Source organism: Neophocaena asiaeorientalis, unplaced genomic scaffold, assembly GCF_003031525.2.
Source record: "Neophocaena asiaeorientalis asiaeorientalis breed wild unplaced genomic scaffold, Neophocaena_asiaeorientalis_V1.1 scaffold217, whole genome shotgun sequence".
NCBI classification, from domain to species: Eukaryota; Metazoa; Chordata; class Mammalia; order Artiodactyla; family Phocoenidae; genus Neophocaena; species Neophocaena asiaeorientalis.
The window spans coordinates 5,032,497-5,057,374 of NW_020172293.1; the positions used below are offsets into that span (position 1 = coordinate 5,032,497).

At 39.9% G+C, this 24,878-nt stretch overlaps 1 protein-coding gene across 8 annotated transcripts in view; it reads right to left on the reverse strand.

Annotated features, from left to right (window-relative positions):
• The window catches only part of MLLT10 (MLLT10 histone lysine methyltransferase DOT1L cofactor), a 243,475-nt gene that overhangs the window by 211,179 nt on the left and 7,418 nt on the right, over positions 1-24,878 (reverse strand). The window contains exon 3 of one of the 8 annotated variants that reach the window (XM_024765458.1): positions 16,153-16,367. The exons of the other annotated variants lie outside the window; for them this stretch is intronic. The gene's annotated coding sequence lies outside the window, so the exon portion shown is untranslated. The remainder of the gene's footprint in view (positions 1-16,152; positions 16,368-24,878) is intronic. 8 annotated transcript variants of the gene reach the window in all.

A 24,878-nucleotide genomic window follows, 5' to 3' on the forward strand; every position in this document is an offset into this window, starting at 1 on the left:
AAAAAAAAAAAAAAAAAAAAAAGACATATACAGAAGCAGGAAATTATACGCCATAATAAAACAAAAACCATTCAAACCTTGAAATGTCAATCTTGAAAAGACAAGAAGAATTAGTATACAAGTCCTTTCAAACAATTATTATGAATAGTTCATAAATGTTCAAGGAGACAGAGGAAATATTAAACTTGTTAAGTAGAAACATCAAATTAAAAAAAGTGAACTTCTAAAGATGAAAATCATAAGGTCTAAGAGGAAAAATATACTGTATGAGATTTACAGCACATGAAACCAAGTAATAGTTACTAACCAAAATGAAACAGAAAAAAAGTACTTTTAAAAAATGAATAGAGGGGCTTCCCTGGTGGCACAGATGTTGAGAGTCTGCCTGCCGATGCAGGGGACACGGGTTCGTGCCTCGGTCCAGGAAGATCCCACATGCTGCGGAGCGGCTAGGCCCGTGAGCCATGGCCGCTGAGCCTGCGTGTCCGGAGCCTGTGCTCCACAACGGGAGAGGCCGCAACAGTGAGAGGCCCGCGTAGCGCAAAAAAAACAAAAAAAAATTAATAGAGCACAGATTAGCTATGAGACAACTTCAAGAAGCCAAGTATACTTATAAATGGAGCCACAAAGGAGATAATACAGAAAAATATATTTGAAGAAATAACATCAACCATTTTCCAAATTTGATGAAAACTTAACAGCTAAGACAAAGCACTCTTTAAATAAACACCAAGCAATAGAAACATGAAGAAATGTAAACCAAAACATATTATGATCAAATCGCCTACAACCAGAAATAAAGATCTTTAAAGCAGCCAGAGAAAAAGGACATATTACATTACATACTGCAGAATCAAAGAAAGTTGAAATGGTTATATTAATTTCATATAAAGTAGAATTAATAATAATCAACAATATTGGGACTTCCCTGGGGGCACAGCGGTTAAGAATCGGCCTGCCTGTGCAGAGGACACAGGTTTGAGCCCTGGTCCAGGAAGATCCCACATGCCGTGGAGCAACTGGGCCAGTGCGCCACAACTACTGAGCATGTGCCACAACTACTGAAGCCTGGGTACCTAGAGCCTGCGCTCCGCAACAAGAGAAGCCACCACAATGAGAAGCCCGCGCACCACAACAAAGAGTAGCCCCCACTCGCCGCAACTAGAGAAAGCCTGCACACAGCAATGAAGACCCAATGGAGCCAAAAATTAAACAAAATAAAATTTTTAAATTTAAAATCAATAATATTATCACCAAAAAAAGAGGATCATTTCTCAAAGATAAAGGGTATAACTCATTAAGAAGATACGAAAAATCCAAAACATTTATTCACCTAATAACAGCTTCAAAAAACATAAAGTAAAAATAACAGAACTATAAGAAGAAAAGTTCCACAATTATATTTGGAGATTTCAACAAACTTCTCTCAATAATTGATAGAACCAATAAACACAAAATCAGTAACAATACAGAAGTCTTGAACAATACTATCAACCAGAAAAATACCATCAACCAAACTGATGTTAAGTGACATTTATAGAACACTAATACAAACTAGCATAATATTCTGTTCAAGGACATAGGGAACATTTACCAAGACCAATCATATTCAGACCATGAAACATCTCTTATATTTAAAAGATTTTAAGTCATAAAAAGAATTTTCTCTGACCATAATGTAATTAATTTAGAAATAAATGATGGAAAAATCTCAATATTTGGAATCCAAATATACCTCTAAATAACCAATGGGTCAAAGAAGAAATCCAAAAAGAAAATATACAGTATTTTTAAATAAATGAAAATGAAAAAAAATTTTTACTTAACTCTGTGGAAGGCAGTTAAAAGCAATAAATGAGGGGGAAATTTATAGCACTAAATGCCTGTTTTCTAGAAAAGAAACAACTCAAATCAATCACTTCACCTTGCACCTTACAAACCTAGATAAGCAAAGAATAAAGATCAGAACAGAAATCAATGTAATATAAAACAGAAAAAACAAAGGACTTCCCTGACTCTGCCATTCCACTGCAGGGGGCATAGTTCAATCCCCGGTCAGGGAAGTAAGACCCCGCATGCTGCAAAAAAACAATACAGTGAACGATGAAATCAAAGGCTATACTTCATCCATTTCTGGGAGGATGGAATAGAAAGAAGTACTTTTTCCTATTCCTCCTACTAAGTACAAGCAAAAACTGTGAACATTAAAAATAAAATAAATATATTCTGAAAGGTGGTGAGAAGGCAAATTAACTAGAGACCACAGGACCCAAGAAACAACATGGCAGTGAGCTCCCTGGACTTTCTTTTTGCCTAATGTATCTCACTCTTGGTATGGAAGAATTCAGCAACCCAAAAGCACCACCAAGCACAGCCCAAAAAAAAAAGTCCCAATGAAAGGCTTCTCTCTCTAGACAAAGGACCAGGAAGAGGGCATAATAGGTAGAAAGAAAACTGTTAGACAGTAGCTGCTCATCACAGGATAAACTGACGCTACCCACTCCTGCAATGGTCAAGTGGGGAACAAACCTAGACATCCACCTTTGTGATTCTATAAATCAGCTGAAGACTCCCACTGGAGTAGTGTAAGAGCAGGTCAAGTAAGGAATCAGAACTTTCATCCTCACTAACAGGTAATGAGCACCTTTCCCCATACTATCGATGAAGACAACACGGGAAGCCTGGACTTCCATGCCCATCTGGCAGTAATGAGGGAACCCACCCAGTCCTCACTGTGGTATGGCATCAGTAAAAGTCAAGCACAGAATCAGGCCTTTCACCAAAACACAGTGTTAAATGAGGCCACATCCACTGTGGAGATCAAGTATGGAGCCGTAACTCCGAACTCTGCTTGGCATTAATAAGCAGTTTCCCTCAAATGTCAACAGAGGCCAAGTAGGAAACCTGAACTTCACCCCTACCTGCTATAGGAAAAGGTGTCCTCACTCTTCCCCTGTCAGACAAATGTCAGAGAAAGAAAGCCAGGTAAAACAGGTTTATAAAAGATGCAAAGTCCCATAACATAATACAAAAATGTTCAAGTTTCAATGAAAAATCAACATTGAGATGTTTGTAATCTTTTTGTTTGTGTTTTTTGGGTTTTGGCTGTGCAGTGGGGCTTGTGGGATCGTAGTTCCCCGACCAGGGATTGAACCCGCACCCTTGGCAGTGAAAGCACAAAGTCCTAACCACTGGACTGCCAGGGGATTCCAAGATGTTTGTAATTTTAACATGTGACATGGATGTTAGAATCATCTAATGAAGATTTTAAAGCAGCCCTGATAAAAATTATTCAACACACAATTATGAACATAAAAATGAAAACTAGAAAACTTTAGCAAAAAATTGAAGATATACGGAAGAACAAAATGGAAATTTTAGAAATGAAAAGTACAGTAAGAAAGAGCTCTCTGGGGGCTTCCCTGGTGGCGCAGTGGTTGAGAGTCCGCCTGCCGATGCAGGGGACACGGGTTCGTGCCCCAGTCCGGGAAGATCCCACATGGCGCGGAGCGGCTGGGCCCGTGAGCCATGGCCGCTGAGCGTGCGCATCCGGAGCCTGTGCTCTGCAATGGAAGAGGCCTGCGTACAGCAAAAAAAAAAAGAAAGAAAGAGCTCTCTGGATGACCTCAAGAGCAGAAAGAGAGGAAAAGAATCAGTGAACTAGAAGATATTTCAGTGAAAATTGCTCAATGTAAACAACAGAGAAAACAGACTGAAAAAAAAAAAAAAAATGAAAAGAGCCTTGGGATTTCCCCAGTGGTCCAGTGGGTAAGACTCCATGCTCCCAATGCAGGGGGCACAGGTTTGATCCCTGGTCAGGGTGCTAAGATCCCACACGCCACACAGCTAAAAAATGCTAATCACCTGAGTCTTCAGCAAGTCGTAATAGTAACATCAAAGATCACTGATGACGGATCACCACGACAAATATAATAACAAGAAAGTTTGAAACATTGCAAGAATTACCAAAATGTGATACAGAAACATGAAGTGAGCAAATGCTGTTAGAAAAATGGCACAGACAGGCTTGCTCGATGAAGAGTTGCCACAAACCTTCAATTTGTTAAAAAAAGAATATAAGTGCATCTGTGAGGCACAATAAAGTGAAGTGCAATAAAACAAGGTATGCCTATGTAGGGAAAACATAATTTAAAAGAGAGCAGCTTTCTCATCAGAAACCACAGAAGCCAGAAAGACATGGCACAACAATAAAAGAGGAAGCCTCAAGGAAAATGAAAAAAATATATTAAACTGAACGAAGGGACTTCCCCGGTGGCTCAGTGGTTAAAAATCTGCCTGCCAATGCAAGGGACACGGGTTCGATCCCTGGTCCAGGAAGATCCCACATGCTGCAGAGCAACTAAGCCCATGCGCCACAACTCCTGAGCCACAACCACTGAAGCCCATGTGCTCTAGAGCACACGTGCCACAACTACCGAGCCTGTATGCTGCAACTACTGAAGCCCGCACACCTACAGTCTGTGCTCTGCAACAAAGAGCAGCCATCGCAATGAGAAGCCCATGCACCACAACAAAGAGTATCCCCCGCTCGCCACAACTAGAGAAAGCCTGCACGCAGCAACGAGGACCCAACACAGCCAAAAATAAATAAAATTCTTTTAAAAACTGCATGAAGGGCTTCCCTGGTGGCGCAATGGTTGAGAGTCCGCCTGCGGATGCAGGGGATGCGGGTTCGTGTCCCGGTCCGGGAAGATCCCACATGCCACGGAGCGGCTGGGCCCGTGAGCCATGGCTGCTGAGCCTGCGTGACCAGAGCCTGTGCTCTGCTACGGGAGAGGCCACAAGAGTGAGAGGCCCGCGTATTGCAAAAAATAAAAAAAAAGAAAAGAAAAAAAAATGCAAAATCAGTGAATGTAATCTACCATATTAACAGGCTAAAGGAAAAAAATTACATGCATCAATTGATGCAGAATAATTAACAAAATTCAGCACCCATACATGACTTTCAAGAAGCTGAGAATAATAGGAAAATAGGTAAATTTCCTCAACTGCATATAGAACATCTACAAAAAAACCTACTTAGTGACATCCTACTTAGTGGTTTGCATCACTGAGTGAATGCCTTCCCCCTAAGGTCAGAAAAAAGTATGTCCACTCTCAACAATCTTAATGAACATGGTGCTGAAATCTCTAGTCAAAACAATTAGGCAAGCATAAAAGGGCATATAAATTGAGAAGGAAGAAATAAAAATAACCCTATTTGCAGATGACAATAATCAGAAAATAAAACTCCCAGAATAAGTAAATTCAACAAGGTCATAGGATGCAAGGTACATATAAAAATCAGTTGTTATTTCGAAACACTACCAATAAATGCATGGACACCAAAATTAAACATACAACATTATATACAATTGCTTCCCACAAAATTAAATACTTATAAATCCACAAAACATGCACAGGACTTATAGGCTGAAAACTATGCCAAACTGAACAACAAAAAAAAAACAAGGAAGACCTAAATAAATGGAAAAACACAGAACGTTCATGGATTAGAACACTCAACAGAGTAAAGATGTCAGCTCTCCACAAATTGATATTCAGTTTAATGGTATCCTATCAAAATTCTAGCAAGATTTTTGGAGAGATAAAGACAGGTTATTTTAAAATATACTCTTTTTTATTTTTGGCTGCTTTGGGTCTTCATTGCTGCGTGCAGGCCTCCTCTAGTTGCGGCAAGCAGGGACTACTCTTTGTTGCGGTGGCTTCTCTTGTTGCGGAGCACGGGCTCTAGGCGCACAGGCTAGCGGGCTCAACAGTTGTGGCACACGGGCTTAGTTGCTCCGCAGCACGTGGGATCTTCCTGGACCAGGGCTCGAATCTGTGTCCCCTGCATTGGCAGGCGGATTTTTAACCACTGCGCCACCAGGGAAGTTCCTATACATATTTGTAAAAACCAACAATGCGGACTTCCCTGGTGGCACAGTGGTTGGGGGGTCCGCCTGCCAATGCAGGAGACACAGGTTTCGGCCCTGGTCCAGGAGGACGCCATGTGCTGCGGAGCGGCTGAGCCCCTGCACCACAGCTGCTGGGCCTGCACTCTGGAGCCCGCGTGCCACGGCTAGTGGGCTCGCATGCTGCAGCTGCTGAGGCCTGTGTGCCTGGAGCCCATGGTCGGCGGCCGGGGAGGCCACCACAGTAAAAGGCCCGCGCACCGCGGCGGGGAGTGGCCCCCACTCACTGCAGCTGGAGGGGGCCCACGCGTGGCGGTGAGGACCTAACGCAGCCAAAAATAAAATTAAAAATAAATAAGGACTTCCCAGGTGGCGCAGTGGTTAAGAATCCAGCTGCCACTGCAGGGATCGAACACGGTTTCTATCCCTGGTCCGGGAAGATCCCACATGCCACGTAGCAACTAAGCCCATGCGCCACAACTACTGAGCCTGCACTCTAGAGCCCAAGCACAACAACTACTGAAGCCCACACGCCCTAGAGCCCATGAGCAGCAGCTACTGAGCCCATGCACCACAACTACTGAAGGCCAAACGCCTAGAGCCCATGCTCCACAACAAGAGAAGCCACTGCAATGAGAAACCCACACACAGCAACAAAAGAACAGCCCCCGCTCGCCACAACTAGAGGAAGCTTGCGCACAGCAATGATGCCTCAACGCAGCCAAAAATAAATTTTAAAATTTTAAAAAAAGAAAAAGAAAAGAACACAAACAACAAATGTTGGTGAGGATGTGGAGAAAATGGAACCCTTATGCATCGTTAGTGGGAAGGTACATTGGTGCAGCCACTGTGGTAAACAGTATGGCGGTTTTTAAAAAAACTAAAAATAGAACTACCATATGACCCAGCAATTCTACTCCTAGATATACACCTGAAAAAAATAAGAACACTAATTTGAAAATATATTTGCACCCCAATGTTCACAGCAGCATTATTTACAATTGCCAAGATACAGAAACAACCTAAGTGTCTATCAACAGATGAATGGATAAAGAAGATGTGACACACACATTACACACACACACATATACATGTATATACATATACCATGCAACACTACTCAGCCATAAAAAAGAATGAAATTTTGCCATTTGCAACAACATGGATGGACCTGGAGGGTATTGTGCTATGTGAAACAAGTCAGAGAGAGAAAGACAAATGCTTTCACTTATATGTGGAACCTAAAAAACAAAACGAATTAATGAATATAACAAAACAGAACAGACTCAGATGCAGAGAAAAAAACTAGCGGTTACCAGTGGGGAAGGGCAAGACAGGGGTAGGGAATTAAGAGCTACAAACTACTATGTATAAAATAAATAAGCTACAAGGATATATTGCACAACACAGAAAATATAGCCAATATTTTATAATAACTATAAATGAAGTATAACCTTTAAAAACTGTGAATCACTATGTTATACACCCGTAACTCACATAATATTATATATCAACTATACCTCTCAACAAAAAACAATAATTAAAAATATATATATATATATAAGTAGTTACAAGGGACTAAGCCTCGGGGCAGAAAGGAAACAGGTGTAGCTGTAAAAAGAGTACCATGAGGGATCCTTGTGGTAATGGATATATTCTGTTTGTTAACTGCATCAATTTCAATATCCTGGTGGGGATACCATCCTACAGTTCTTCAAGATGTTATTAGCATTGGGGAAAATGGATAAATGGAAACTGCGTAAATAGTAATTATATTATTTCTTACACCTGTATGTGACTCTACATTTGACACAAAAGGTTTAATTAGAAAATAATTGTAGGGACATCCCTGGTGGCGCAGTGCTTAAGAATCCACCTGCCAATGCAGGGTACACGGGTTCGAGCCCTGGTCCGGGAAGATCCCACATGCCGCAGAGCAACTAAGCCCGTGCACCACAACGACTGAGCCTGTGCTCTAGAGCCCGTGAGCCACAACTACTGAGTGTGCGTGCTGCAACTACTGAAGTCTGCATGCCTAGAGCCCATCCTCCGCAACAAAATAAGCCACTGCAATAAGAAGCCCGTGAAGCACAACAAAGAGTAGCCTCTGCTTGACGCAACCAGAGAAAACGCACACGCAGCAACAAAGACCCAATGCAGCCATAAATAAATAAATAAATTTATTTAAAAATATAATAATAATAATTGTAGGGGACTTCCCTGTTGGTACAGTGGTTAAGAATCTGCCTGCCAATAGGGGGGCCACAGGTTCGAGCCCTGGTCCAGGAAGATCCCACATGCCGCGGAGCAACTAAGCCCATGCACTACAATTACTGAGCCTGCACTCTAGAGCCCATGAGCCCCAACTACTGAGCCTGCATGCTGCAACTACTGAAGCCCACACGCCTAGAGCCCATGCTCCATAACAAAAGCCACCACAATGAGAAGCCTGCACACTGCAATAAAGAGTAGCCCCCGCTCGCCACAACTAGAGAAACCCCACACAGCAACGAAGACCCAATGCAGCCAAAAATTAAATAAATAAAAAGTTTTTTTTTTTAACTATTGATTTTAAAAAAAAAAATTGTAGGGACTTCCCTGCTGGTCCAGTGTTAAAGAATCCGCCTTCCAATGCAGGGGACGTGGGTTCAATCTCTGGTCAGGGGACAACTAAGCCCGCACACCGCAACTACCAAGCCCTCACACCTCAACTAGAGAGCCTGCACGCTGCACGCTACAGAGCCCACATGCTCTGGAGCCCGTGCACCACAACTAGAAAGAGAAAACACACCACAACTAGAGAGAAGCCCACACACCTCAACGAAGATCCTGCATACCACAACTAGGACCCAATGCAGCCAAAAAATAATAAATAAAATATAATTGTAAATGAACAATCCGAAAAGGAAATTAAGAAAACAATTAACTGCATTTATAAGACCATCAAAAAAGAAAGAAAGAAAACCTTGGGAATAAACTTATCCAGAGGCAAAAAACTTATACACTGAAAACTACATGATGTTGCTGAAAAAAATTAAAGGTGACACAAATAAATAAAAGTTCACAGACTGGAAGAATGTTAATACGTCATCACTATCCAAAGTGATCTACAGATTCAATGCAATTGATACCAAAATCCCAAGAACATTTTACGCAGAAATAGAAAATTTATTCCTAAAATTCGTTTGGAATCTCAAGGAACCCTGAATAGACACTAAAATCATGAAAATGAAGAACAAAGTCAGAGGACTCACACTTCCTGATTTCAAAACTTACTGCAAAGCTACAGTAACCAAAGTGGTCTGTACAGGCATAAAGGCAGACATATCAAAGAGAACAGAGAGCCCAGAAATAAATCTTTGCATGTACTATGGTCAAATGACTTTTGATAAGGATGCCAAACCATTCAATGGGGGAAAATCACCTTTTCAATAAATGGTGCTAGGAAAACTGGATATTCACATGCAAAACAATAAAGTTGGACTCTTACCTTACACCATATACAAAAATTAACCCAAAATGGATCAAAGACCTAAATAAATGTTAAGGGCTAAAACTTAAAAAACACTTAAAAGAGAAAATGTTAAAAAAAAAAAAGAGAGAGAGAAAGAAAATGTGTGGGAAATCTTCATGACACTGGATATGGCAATGATTTCTTGGACATGACACCAAAAGCACAGGCATCAAAAAACAAAAATAGATAAACTGAACATCATTAAAATTAAAACTTTTGTGCATCAAAGAACATCAGTATAAGAATGAAGAAACCCACAGAATAGGAGAAAATATTTGTAAATCGTATATCTGATAAGGGTCTAGATCCAAAACTAGATAAAGAATTCTTACAATTCAACAACAAAAAGACAAACAACCCAAATACAAAATGGGCAAAGAATTGAATAGGCATTTCTCCAAAGATTTACAAATGGCCAAAAAGCACATGAAAAGACGTTCAGCATCACTAACCATTAGGGAGATACAAATCAAAACCATAAGGAGGTAATACCACTTCATACCATTAACATGGTTATTATCAAAAAAATGAGCTGGAGGGGATGTGGAGAAATTGGAACCCTCATGCATTGCCAATAGGAACGTAAAACAGTGCAGCCATAGTGAAAAACATTTTGGCAGTTCCTCAGAAAGTTGAACATAGAATTACCATATGATCCAGCAATTTCACTCCTAGTATATATCCCAAAAAACTGAAAACAGGGACTCAAGTAGATACCTGTACACCAATGTTCATAGTAGCATTATTCACAATAGTCAAAAGGTAGAAACAATCCAAGAGTCCATCAAAGCATGAATGGATAAATAAAATGTGGTACATACATACAATGGACTATTATTCAGCCATAAAAAGTAAATTCTGACGCATCTACAACATGGATGAACATTAAATGCTTTAATAACTAAGTGAAATAAAGGACAAATATTGCATGATCCCACTTAAATGAGGCATCTATAGCAGACAAATTTCATAAAATAGAAACTAGAATACTAGAAGTTACCAGGGGCTGGGGAGAGGGTGGTAGGAGGATTTCTTTAATGGGTACAGAGTGTCTGTTTGGGATGATGAAAAAGTTCCAGAAATAGATACTGGTGATGGTTATAAAACATTATGAATGTACTTAATGCCACTGAACTGAACTGCATACTCAAAAATAGTTAAAATGGTAAATTTTTTGCTGTATACATTTTATCAGAATTAAAAAAGAAAACCTAACAACTAGACATTACTATGTTCATAGATTAAAAGATTCAAAACTGTAAATAGATGTCTCAAATTGATTTACAGAATCAATGCAAAGCTAATCAAAACACTAAATGGATTTTTCATGGAACAATAAGATTCTAAATGGTTATCAAATGCAAAGAGCAAGAGGCAAAATATTAAAAAGAAGAAAAAGACAAGAGCGAAATACTAATTTTATCTGACATATGTCCAGACTTTAAAAAGCTAGAGTAAAAAAGAAAAGTAGAAGCTAGAGTAATTTTAAAACTGGTATCGGCATAAAGAACAGAACAGCAAGTCCAGAAACAAATATACACATATATGAACTGCTGATTCATGACACAGTGGCACAGTACAGCAAAAGTGGAAAGAATGGTGTTAAAGTAACTGGATGTTCCTTTTTAACATAATACGTAATATATATTATGTGTACAATATGTATAAAATATATAAATATATAATGTACATAAAATAAATACGTTTTCCCCCATTTCATTCTATACATAAAATCAAATCCAGATGAGTTGGTTATAGACCTAAATGTAAAAAGCAGTTAAAAAATAATAATTCTTTTATAGGAAAATCATTTCATGCCCTCAAGTTAGTAAAAGATTTAACAGGTTGCAAAAAACACTAAGCACCAAAGAAAAAAAAACCCTGAGAACAAAAAAAACCCACCTGAAAATTTTGACTACAGTGAAATTGAGAACTTTGCATTAAAAGGATAAAAAATGAACCACTGACACAGAGAAGCCATCTGCAAGTCACAAGTAAGAAAATCTTAATGGACTATAAATATACAAAAAGGGTTTCACCATCATTAGTAATCAGGGAATTGCAAAGTAAAAACCACAGTGAGACTACCAAAATGACTAAACTTAAAAAGACTGACATATTAAGCACTGGGTAAGGATGTAGAGCAAAAAAGCCATTCACTGGTGGGAAAGTAAAGTGAAATAACCACTTCTAAAAAAGGAGTGGCCTCCCTGGCAACCCAGCAACTCCACCTCTTCGTACATGCCCTAGAGTAACATTTCTCAAGCTTTTTTGACCACGAACCACTCTAAGAAATATGTTTTATACTGCAACCCCACTACACAGAATACTAAAAGTGCACTGTCAATTTTTTTCTGCTCTAGTTCATTTTTTAATGCTGGTTGCTCCCCACTAAACTGATTTTATGACCCTTTTTGGAGCAACCCCAGCAGTTTGATTAGTAGTGAGTTGAATTCCTGCAAGTGTACAAGAATATTCACAAAAGTGTTCATAAATTGCAAAACACAGACAAAAATCTACATGTCCATCAACAGGAGAATGGACACTGGTGTAATTCAAATGCTGAAATCATGGAACAAAAGAAATTAATAAACCACAGCTATATGCACCAAATAGATGAATCTCAAAAACAAAATGTAAATCAAAAAAATCAATACAGCATTACTCCATTCACATGAAGTTCAAAACAGCCACAACTAAATAAAATACTGTTTAGAAGTAAAGGAAGAACAATTAACACAAAATTCAGCAGTTTCTCCTGCAGGTGAAGAGAGGAATGTGCTCAAAGGGAGGCACACAAGAGTCAAAGGTATGGGCAAAATGCTCTCTTTATTAAGCTTGGTCGCTAAATATATGAATACTCACTTTATTATTTTAAGTGTCCATATACTGGGTACACCCTCTTTTCTTTGCATCACAGATCTTACAATTAAAAATAAGTTAAATAAATAAATAAATAAGTGATGAGGGGCTTCCCTGGTGGCACAGTGGTTAAGAATCCACCTGCAATGCACGGGACACCGGTTTGAGCCCTGGTCCGGGAAGATCTCACATGCCATGGAGCAACTAAGCCTGGACGCCACAACTACTGAGCCTGCTCTCTACAGCCTGCGAGCCACAACTAATGAAGCCCATGCGCCTAGATCCCATGCTCTGCAACAAGAGAAGCCACCACAATGAGAAGCCTGCACACCGCAACGAAGAGTAGCCCCCGCTTGCTGCAACTAGAGAAAGCCCGCACACAGCAACGAAGATCCAACACAGCCAAAAATAATCTTTTAAAAATAATAACAGGTGATGAAAATTCTACACATAAACACACACAAGTGAGAAAAGTAAATTAAAATGCACAGGGTTGGTCCAAAGAAATTAGGAGTCTTCGTTTGAATATGAGTAAAATATCAATACTCTTACAGTTTATAACGCACAACTATTTGTACAAAGGACAAAAGAAATATATTTTGACATACATTATCCATATATCAAAGAAACACAAAGGATGGAGTGTGCTTGGCAGAGAAAACTAGCACTTGCCCCCAAAAGTCAGTCGCCAAAAGCACTCAAACATCCATAAATATTAATCATATGTTGCCAAAGAAGTGATGATAAAAAAAGCTTCTGGAAAGTCCTTTCTTTTTTTTTTATTTATTTATTTATTTTTGCCTGCATTGGGTCTTCGTTGCTGCACACGAGCTTTCTCTAGTTGTGGCGAGCTGGAGCTACCCTTTACTGCAGTGAGCGGGCTTCTCACTGCGGTGGCTTCTCATCTTGCAGAGCATGGGCTCTAGATGTGCGGGTTTCAGTCGTTGTGGCACATGGGCTCAAGTAGTTGTGGCACACGGGCTTAGCTGCTCCATGGCATGTGGGATCTTCCCGGACCAGGGCTCGAACCCGTGTCCCCTGCGTTGGCAGGCAGATTCTTAACCACCGCACCACCAGGGAAGCCCTGGAAAGTCTTAAGTGAAATGAAACTTTCATGTACAGAGATACAGCTCATCTAAACTACCCCATCCTAATTTGTTTTTTTTTTGGCCACACAGCATGGCGGAACTTCCCCAACCAGGAATCAAACCATGTGCCCCGGGCTTCCCTGGTGGCGCAGTGGTTGAGAGTCATACTCCATCCTAATTTTAAAGACAAAAGGAATCAGCTAGGAACTACGGGCGTTAAAACGTACACATACAATAGCAGAAACTAATGAACCTCAGAAATGATCCAAACATGAGGGAATAGTGTCCTTATTATTGATAATATACTACCTAACCCTACCATATTGATGCTATTTCACTTTCTCCTATTCTAAGACAACAGCAAGGACTTCCTTGGTGGCACAGTGGTTAAGAATCCAGCCGCCTGCCAATGCGTGGGACAGGGGTTCAATCCCTGGTCCGGGAAGATTCCACATGCCGCGGAGCAACTAAGCCCGTGCGCCACAACTACTGAGTCTGTGCACTCTGGAGCCCACGTATCACAACTAGAGAGAAGCCCACATGCCACAACCAGAGAAGTCCACACACCACATCGAAAGATCCCACGTGCCACAATGAAGATCCTGCATGCCGCGACTAAGACCCGATGCAGTTAAATAAATAACTAAATAACATCATCTCTGGAGAGCCCAGGGTTCAAAACCTGGCTTACCCATTTTTATGTGACCCTGAACAAATCATTAAACCTCTTTGCCTCAAGTTGCCTCCTCATTAAAAAAATTTAGATTAAAATAGTACCTTTAATTTCATTGTCCTGTTGAGAGGGTGAAGTGATGTATTCCTCTGTATTAAGCACCTGACACTACTTGGCACGTTATTAGAGCGCCATGACATTTTGCACATGAGGAAACTGAGGCTTACGAGATAAAATTGCACAGGCATAAGTCTAGTCTGTCTGACTCCAAAGCCCATGATCTTAACACTACTACCATAATACTTGGATATCTCTGCATGAGATTATGGATTTTTTTTTGATTTTTTTTTTTTTTTGCGGTACGTGGGCCTCTCACTGCTGTGGCCTCTCCCGCCGCGGAGCACGGGCTCCGGACGCGCAGGCTCAGCGGCCACGGCCCACGGGCCCAGACGCTCCACGGAACGTGGGATCCTCCCGGACCGGGGCATGAACCCGCGTCCCCTGCATCAGCAGGCGGACTCTCAACCACTGCGTCACCAGGGAAGCCCTGGATTATGGATTTTTTTTTTCCAGTTATCTTTCTTTCTTTCCCTAATTATCAAAAATGAGTAGGCCTGCACTATACTAAAATCAGAGCAAAATTTTTTTTAGACAGAAGATAACAAATACTCTGCGCTTTGGGAGTCAGAGAACAGAAAAGCACTTGTAGCATCTGAAAATAAAATGCTGAAGTAATCTTTTGGGGTTATCTGTCTATTCATGGCTATGTGGAGGATACAGTGCAGAAAGTGAAAATAGGAGGGGTAGGGACCAGATAGATGGAAAAAGAAAAATTTACATCATGTTAGGGCAGCTATAATTTCTACTTGTCTCTAGAGCAATACCACCATAAATTTCTGACCCTACTATGTAACTACAGAACTAAATTTTTTATTGTTGGGGCCGGGGGGTGGTGGGGGAGGTTACCCAGCCATACCCTGTGCACATGTGTGAGAGTGGAAATACTGTGGACCTGACAAAAGAATTTTCACTGCACCAACAGTTAAGTAACACTATAGGAGATTGGGAAGTAACAATCATATTTGCTTTATAGCAGATAATCTTGAAATGTTGGGGAGGGGGACAGTACTGAAAGGAGAGAGGTAAAAAGACAAGGGAGAAAAGTTCACTCTAAAAGTGTGTAATATGCTACCTTTTTGTAGAAAAGGAAGAAAAACAAGAGTCTATATATGTAGAAATATATACATACATGAATAAACTAGAAAAATGAATTAAAAACTAGTAACAACAGACAAAGATGGAAAGCTAAACTGGGCAAATAAGAGGCAGGTTTAGGAGGAAGAATTTTCACTGTGTATCTTTTTATATTTTTTGAGCCATGTCAATATATTATCTAACCAAAAGTTACATAATTTAAGCTGTTGAAATAATCTAGACAAAAAAATAATCAAGATTATGTCAGTGACTACAGAAGTAGAGAAATTAAATTTAAGATGCCTAGGATATCTAAATAGAGATATCCAAAAGCCAACTGCAAATATGGATCTAAAGGCTAGAAAATTTTTCAGGTGATAGTGATGCCTCGAGGCATCCATAAGCATGCCTAAGTTTACCTAGTGTGAGGTAATCAAATAAACAGGCCAGAAAAGTAATCATCTAACATAAATTTTAAACAAGTAAATAAGTAATGCCAAACAGGAATCCAAAAGGCAATGTTTAAAGAGGTACAAGTAGAAAACAGCTTATCAGAAGTTATGAGTAAAGAGAGTTGCAAGAAAGATGAGTGATCATAGTTTTAAATGCTGAAAGTAGATCAAGTATAATGAAAAGTGAAAAAAAATTTTGAATTTGGCCATGTGAAGTTAATAGCAAAATCAATAGAGTGGTAGACTTAAGAGTCAAATGTAACAATGTGAAGAATGAATGAACAGCAATTTGTGATATTTTATTTACTTATTTATACCTAAAATTTTTTTCAGAAAAGGATTCGAGGCAGACTACAAATAAAGGACCTGTATTATAACAATAAAAAAAAACAGAAAAATGAACAGTGAAAGCCAGTATGAGGGACATCCCCTGATTTAGGGAAACTGCTCTTACCCCTGACTCCAACTATGTAGTTCTAGTGAGGGTTGTCATTCATAGTACCCTCCCCACTCCAGCCACAGGGATGGTGGGTACATGATCCAAGACAGGCCAATCAGAGTCCTTCCCAGGATTCTTCAAGACAGCCCCTTCTTCTGGTAGAAAGGGCTAGGAAGATGAGAGCCAAGAGCTGCCAGCAGTCATGGTTCCAGCCTCATGAAGTAGAGAGTCTGTAGTATGAGAGAATGAAATCAACACGCAGAGAAAAAGAGATAAGAGGTGAAGTCCTAAACCCCACAGGACGAGGAGGAGAAAACAAACATACCAATAATCAGATTAACATAGCTGATGTAACTAAAGACCAGATTTGGTTCTGGGCTGCCTGATAGCCAGAACAAAAAGAAAAACAGAATACGTATCATAGAGCTGTCAAAAAGGAGGAAATATACCAGATTCTAATGGGAGACACTTTTCCTTATGCTAAATTATTAAAAGAATCTCTTGTACACAGATTTTCATATAAGGGTCACTGAAAGACAAAACGGACAGTGTCCATAATGAGAATGTTACAGCAAATGCTGATTTCATATGCTACTGCTTAAAATGACAATTAAGGGACTTCTCTAGCAGCCCAGTGGTTGTTAAGACTCCTTGCTTCCACGGATTCAATGCCTGGTCAGGGAACTAAGATCCTGCATGCCACGCAGTGCGACCAAAAAAAAAAAAAAAACAATACGATTAAGTTACACCTTAATCATTAAGCACAACTGGAAGGCTAGACCACATCAGGCAGTTGAAGAAGCAGAGATAACAACTAATGGTTTTATTCTTCCAGGAAGCCTGCAAGTAAAAGGTGAAAAATGTAAAGGGAAAGTAAAATCCATGGGAAGATTGAAAAACAACTGTGAGCTGCGTGGGAAAAAATCAAGTAAAAAGGACAGACTAAAAGGAAAAACAAGACCCTGGAAGAAGTGGGAAAAAACTACATCACGAGAACAGGCAGTTAATTCCACTTGAAAACTAACTCCTCTCCTTCCGAAAACTCCACTGAATGACATAAAAAGGGCAAAATCACAAAAGGGAAACAAACATAAAGAAAGACAACAGTTCTAAAACTTCGGAAGCTAAAAGGAAAAGAGTAGCAAATGACTTAGCAGATGAGAAAAGGCTGCTGCAGTAAGGCAACATGTCTCGGGCCACACGGCGCCCCAGCTGAGAGACCTCAGGCGCCACATCATAGTGGTGGTGGTGCATGCCCCTGAGAGGGATGGGTTCAAGTACGGCTCAAAACAGGACAACAAGTATGGCTCAAAACAGGACAACAAGTATGGCTCAAAACAGGACGAGGGATAAGATAAAACCTGAAAGATAATCAACGCCCGCCCCCCAATCCCTTCTCTACACACTACCAGGTAACTCTCTCTCCCACAGCTGAGAAAACTGCACAAAGGGTAAGCAAAAGGAAATCTGGACCTGGAGACATCTGAGCAAAGGCGTACTGAAAAATCTAGTTCTAGATCGTGAAATTCCAGCAACCAATGCCTCAAAGAATACTGGTAACCAGGTTGTGAATCCCAAACAGCTGACTGGAGGATTTTTCTCTGAATAAACTAACCAGTTGGTGGCATCCCAATAAAAGAACCCAGCTAGACACCTATAATGAAGCCAATCTGCCAACAATTTCTGCCACACACACAGAACTTCCAGTCACCTCATTAGGAGCCTGTCTTAAATTCAAATGGACGGCTACCAGTCACTAGATTTGTAAGCAAAGTCCGTAACAAGACAGGCCAAAACAAATGGTACAAAGGAACTCTGAGGAAAAGAGTCCCAGGAGCAGAAGAAAACTTCAGAACACTGAAACAAAACAAAAACAACCATCTGGTTAACATCCTCAGAGAATTAAGGGAAAATATTGCACTTAAGAAACAAAAGCAGAGGATAAAAAATAAACATTCAGAAAGCATAAAAGAGCCTCTGGAAATTAAAAGTATAATAGAATTTAGAAATTTAAGTGAAAGAATGGAAAATAAAGTAAGAAACTGCCTCAGAAAGTAAAACAGAAAGAAATAGATTAGCTTAAATGCAAGATCAGTTCAAAAGGTCCAACATCCAAATAAAGAAAAATACAGAAAAAGCAAACAATGATAATAGAACTGAGGAACTGTCAAAAATAATTCCAAAAAATTCTCCCTTAACTCAACTCATGTTCCCTAACACGATTTACCAAACTGAAAGGGCCACTGTGTACCCAGTACAATGAATGAGGGACAGTACACTAACTACCATGAGAAATAGCTGGTAAACTGGCCACAGAAAACACTAAATCCAGAGAGAACAATCACATATAAAGGATTAGAAATCAGAACTTCATTGGTCTTCTTAAAAGAAACACTGACAGCTAAAAAGTAATGGAGAAATACCTTCAAAATTTTGAAGGAAACTTATTTCCAACCAAGAAAGAATTCCATAGTCAGGCAAACTATCCATCAAGTTAAGATGGTAAAACTTTTTTCCTTTTTGGAATTTTATAATGTATAGAAAATTGAATTTATAGACTACCTGATTCATTAAACAAGTGGAAAACTACATGAAGTGACTAGAAAGTATGCAAAGATTTAGCCTTAAATAAAGAACACAAGGAAAATAAAAATACAAGACAATTATTAATCCCAGGGAAAAAAAATTTAAAAAGAAAACAATCTTAGTATGCTTTTGGCTCAGAAATGAACAAAATACTTAAATAGTCATAATAACGTAAAATTTTCTGTTTAACACTCCCGACTTAACCAAAATTTGTGATATACTGAAAGACAACATCTAAAACTGATACGTCAAGAATAGCTGCTTCAGGCTTCCCTTGTGGCACAGTGATTAAGAATCCACCTGCCAAGGCAGGGGACACGGGTTCAAGCCCTGGTCCGGGAAGATCCCACGTGCCACAGAGCAACTAAGCCCGTGCACCACAACTACTGAGCCTGCGTGCTGCAACTACTGAAGCCCACGTGCCTAGAGCCTGTGCTCCGCAACAAGACACCACGATGAGAAGCCCGCACATCACAACAAAGAATAGCCCCTGCTCGCCACAACTAGAGAAAGCCCACGCACAGCAATGAAGACCCAGTGCCACCAAAAATAAATAAATAAAAATAAATAAATAAATCTATTTTTTATAAAAAAGAATAGCTGCTTCTACATTCCTCGTCAAGAGTCAAGCAGCAAGGTACTGTTTTACTGTGTGTACAAAAGAATCTTTTGGTACTACTGACTGTGCATTTTTCACTTTGATAAACATAAAAATTAAATCTAAACAAAAAATGGAATAAATAGGTACAATGGGCAATGTATCAATGTACCCAACGTTTTCATTTCTCTTACTAGTTATGTAGGCAAGTTAGAAAAATACAAGTACTAAACGCCTACTTCATGTCAGCTGTTGTGCTAAGTTTTTCTCACAGTAAAAGAAAGGAATTCAAGAAGTGAGACAACGGAAATTGGCTGTTTCCTATTTTATGTATGGTGGTAAGCACTAAATCTGTTAACTTTTTTAAATCACCTCTTTCAAAGCTATAGGAACTCAGGATGCTACACTGAATTTAAAAGCAAAGAGTAGACATGAATCATCAGTAAGTGAAAAAAACGTTAGCAAATGTTACACTTTGAAGGCGTTCTATTTAAAGTATATAGGCTGGGACTTCCCTGGCAGTCCAGTGGTTAAGACTTCGCCTTACAATGCAAGGGGGTGCAGGTTCGATCCCTGGTCAGGGAGATAAGATCCCACATGCCTCACGACCAGAAAACCAAAACATAAAACTGAAGCAATACTGTAACAAATTCAATAAAGACTTTGAAAGTGGTCCACGTCAAAACAAAATTTTAAATAAATAAATAAAGCATACAGGCTAATAAAGCTCGTACAGGAATAAAACGAAAAAAGTTATATATAATTTTTTTTTTTTAATTTTTGGCTGTATTGGGTCTTCGTTGCTGCACGCAGGCTTTTCTCTAGTTGCGGCCAGCGGGGGCTACTCTTCACTGCGGTGTGCAGGCTTCTCATCACAGTGGCTTCTCTTGTTGCAGAGCACGGGCTCTAGGCGCACGGGCTTCAGTAGTTGTGGCAAACGGGCTCAGTATTTGTGGCTTGCAGGCTCTAGAGTGCAGGCTCAGTAGTTGTGGTACACAGGCTTAGTTGCTCCTCGGCATGTGGGATCTTCCAGGGCCAGGACTCAAACCCGTGTCCCTACGTTAACCACTGCACCACGAGGGAAGCCCCTACAATACCTGCGCGGAGCACAGGCTCCAGACACGCAGGCTCAGCGGCCATGGCCCATGGGCCCAGCCACTCCGCGGCACGTGGGATCCTCCCGGACCGGGGCACGAACCCATGTCCCCTGCATCAGCAGGCAGACTATCAACCACTGTGCCACCAGGGAAGCCCCACAATACCTTTTTTAAACTGCCACTGAAGACGCCCCATATCCTGGCTTCTTGTACTCTTAAGTCAGAGGTATATAAGATAAATAAATTTGAAAACAAATTTTTAATTATGTAGATAAAGGTAAATCTTCTTGTGGTACAAATAAAAAAGAACTTAAAAGCTAAAAGAATCAACATTAGTTCAAGCTAAGGCAGTCAATGAAGATACCTGATCTAATATATACCTTAGAGGATGGGGATGACTATGACACCAGCACAGACCCTAGATGACCTGTGTAAGGACAGGAAATGGAAAAGGCCAATCCTACTGAAGGGGAATCTATCTCAAAAAAACATGGACTGGACCACTAAGACTAGAGAAAATTCATTCAAGAGGATAACTCAGCTGGGAGGAGAACCACTTTCAACCTTGCCCTCCCTTCTTTCTGCCTGGAACACCTCTCTGCAGTCACAATGACTGTCATGCTGTGACTGTAGAACAATGCTAAAAATGAAAACTATCTGCTAAGGTTGGTATAGTAGAAAGAAAGAAAGTCTGATCCCTAAAGATTTCACAGAGGGACTTCCCTGGTGGTCCAGTGGTTAGGACTCCGCGCTTCCACTACAGGAGGAACAGGTTCAATCCCTGGTCAGGCAACTAAGATCCCGCATGCCATGAGGTGCAGACTAAATAAATAAAGACCTCACAGAGCTGTCATAAAAGCTTCAAAGGAGTTTCTCAACTCCTTTCAAATAAGAAATCAGCAAATTTGTAAATTGCTAATCTGCAGAAGCCAGATTAATCTGTAATCTGGTCTTTGTTACTAGCAGCCAAAAGCAATTCTTAACAGCTACAGAGCAAATGCGAAAACTTCCCTCAGTGACACCTCCACAAATCCAGGTTAGAGGACCAGGAATCCCAAGAAAGAAAACAACTCTTAAAGATTAGCTCACAGTCAAAAATTACAAAGTATGTGAAGACATCTACCACCACAGTTAACAAACAAAAAAAAATGAAAGAATTCCAGAATCTCTGAGAAATTTTAAAGTAAGTATGTTTTGGGGACTTCCCTGGTGGCGCAGTGGTTAAGAATCTGCCTGCCAATGCAGGGGACACGGGTTCGAGCCCTGGTCCGGGAAGATCGCACATGCCGCAGATGAACTAAGCCCAGACGCCACAACTACTAAGCCTGCACTCTGGAGCCCATGAGCCACAACTACTGAGCCCACGTGCCGCAACTACTGAAGCCCATATGCCTAGAGCCCATGCTCTGCAACGAGAAGCCACTGCAATGAGAAGCACGTGCACCACAGCAAAGAGAAGCCCCCACTCGCCTCAACTAGAGAGAGTCCACGTGCAGCAATGAAGACCCAACGCAGCCATAAATAAATAAATAAATTTATTTATTTTTATAAAACGTATGTTTTGGCCACGACTAAGAAGCCCGCATGCCACAGTGAAGATCCCGCATGCCACAACTAAGACTTGGCACAGTCAAAATAAATAAATAATAAATATTTCTTTCTTAATAAAGTTTTTTTTTTTTTTTTTTAAGTGAAAGAAGGTTTATTCAGGCAGAAACCCACTCCATAGACAGAGCGTGGGCCGTCTCAGAAGGCAAGAGGCCAAAATAAGTTATGTTTTAAATATTCAAATAAGTAAATAAATATACTCCTTAAGACTACAATAGGGACTTCCCTGGTGGCGCAGTGGTTAAAAATACACCTGCCAATGCAGGGGACATGCATTCGATCCCTGGTCTGGGAAGATCCCACATGCCATGGAGCAACTAAGCTTGTGCACCATAACTACTGAGACTGCACTCTAGAGGCCATGAGCCACAACTACTGAGCCCATATGCCACAACTACTGAAGTCCGTGCTCCTAGAACCCATGCTCTGCAACAAGAAGCCACCACAATGAGAGGCCCACGCATCGCAACGAAAAGTAGCCCCCACTCGCCACAACTACAGAAAACCCACGTGTAACAACAAAGACCCAAAGCAACCAAAAGTAAATAACTAAATAAAATTGATTCTTTAAAAAAAAAATAAGGTGGAATTAAAATGTAAACAACAATAAAACTGATTTTGCAAGGTAAAGAGAGTGAACATAAGGTGTCCTAAGGTCCTTGGTTTTGTTCAAAAGGAGTACAAAGATTAATCTTAGGGCTTCCCTGGTGTCACAGTGGTTAAGAATCCGCCTGCCAATGCAGGGGACACAGGTTCGAGCCCTGGCCCAGGAAGATCTCATGTGCCTCGGAGCAACTAAGCCCGTGCGCCACAACTACTGACCCCGCATGCAACAACTACTGAAGCCCGTGCACCTAGAGCCTGTGCTCTGCATGCAACAAGAGAAGTCACTGCAACGAGAAGCCCGCGCAACACAACGAAGAGTAGCCCCCACTCACCGCAACTAAAGAAAGCCCCGTGCACAGAAACAAAGACCCAGTGCAGCCAAAATTAATTAATTTTTTAAGAAAAAGATTAATCTTAGACTCACAGAAAAAATATAAAGTATGCACATTAAAATATTAAGGGCAATCACTAAAAGAAAAGAAATGGAACATATAACCTCCAAATCAGACCAGACTTTTTAAAAGAAGAATAAAGAATAATCACTCCAACTGAAGAAAAAAAAGAGGAAGAAAAATAAGCATGGTAAATAGATAACACAAAAATAGATAACACAAAATAAAAATTTAAGAAGCCCAAATATATCAGTCATTACTATAAATGTAAACAAATAATCTGTAGTGCATGTTAATACAGATTCTTAGACTACATTTTTTTAAAAAACCAAGCTTCACTATATTTACAAGGATGTTCACTGCAGCACTATTTGTGGTTATGAAAAACTGGAAACCTAAATGACAATCAATAAAGGAATTAAATAAATTACAGTACATTCTGTGACAGAATACTAAAAAGCAGATAAAAAGAACGAACTAGATCAATATATATCAGTGTAGTGATGTCACAAGTAGCTATGTCACAAATCATAGAACACATATAGAATTTACCATTCCTGTAAAATAATACACTAGTTGGTGGTGTGTATGGATATATGCGTGTAGTAACAAGGAGTAAAACATAGATGGTGGTATATATATACAACGGACTATTACTCAGTCTTAAAAACAAGGAAATTCTGCCATCTGTGACAACATAGATGGACCCTGAAGGCATTATGCGAAATGAAACAAGTCAGACAGAGAAAACAAGTACTATATGATCTCACTTATATATGGAACCTAAAAAAACCAAACGCAGAAACAGAGAACAGATTGGTGGTTGCCAGACGCAGTGGGTAGTGGGCTGGGGGAAATGGGTGAACGTGGTCAAAAGGCACAAACTTCCAGTTATAAGATAAGTGAGCTCTGGGGATGTAATGTACAGCATGGTGACTGTAGTTAACAACACTGTATTGTGTATTTGAAAGCTGCTAAGAATAAATCTTAAAAGTTCTCATCAAAAGAAAAAACAATTTGCAACTAGGTGAGGTGATGGACGTTAACTAAACCCTCTGTGGTAATCATTTTGCAATACATACATATATCAAATCATAACGTTGTACACCTTAAACATTCTGGTTTTTCATATCAATTACAGCTCAATAAAACTGGCAAGAAAAACATATAGAGAGACTGGCCCCACAGACATTAAAAGGGTAATGGCTGACCCAGACTGGGAAGAATACAAATAGTACTTCAACTTAATTTTTTAATTTATTGTTCTTTTTAAGCAGAAGGGAAGATTTGAAGCAAATATGAAGAATGGACATTTGTTCATTCTGGGTAGGGAACACACAGATGGTCATTTTATGTTTTACACTGCTCAGAACTACTCGTGATAATCAAATGCGTATTAATATAATTTTAATTTGTAGAATTAAATCTAAATATACACTTACTGTGATTAAGTGTATTTCATATGGTTTTACAGATTTATAGTAATTTATTTGCATTATGTATCTCAATAAGAAAAAAATTTAAAAATAAAATAGTGCATCCCTAGATCAATCCCTAAAGCCCTGGTTTTGAGTCCATCCAGTGGTTCCTCCCTAACAATGCAAAAAGCCAGGAAGAACTGAAATAAAGAGCGGCAGAGCAATAGAAGAAAGTTACAGCTCACCTCCTGGAGGAAAGGAATCATCTTTCACTTAGAGCAAGAAGAGCAACACCTAAACAATGCAAATACTTAATGAGCTTTTGGCCATTTTATTTATTACACAATGCACTGTCAACACATTTTCCAAGCAGAATAATTAAATATCTAAAATATCCTCTCTCGGGCTTCCCTGGTGGCACAGTGGTTGAGAGTCC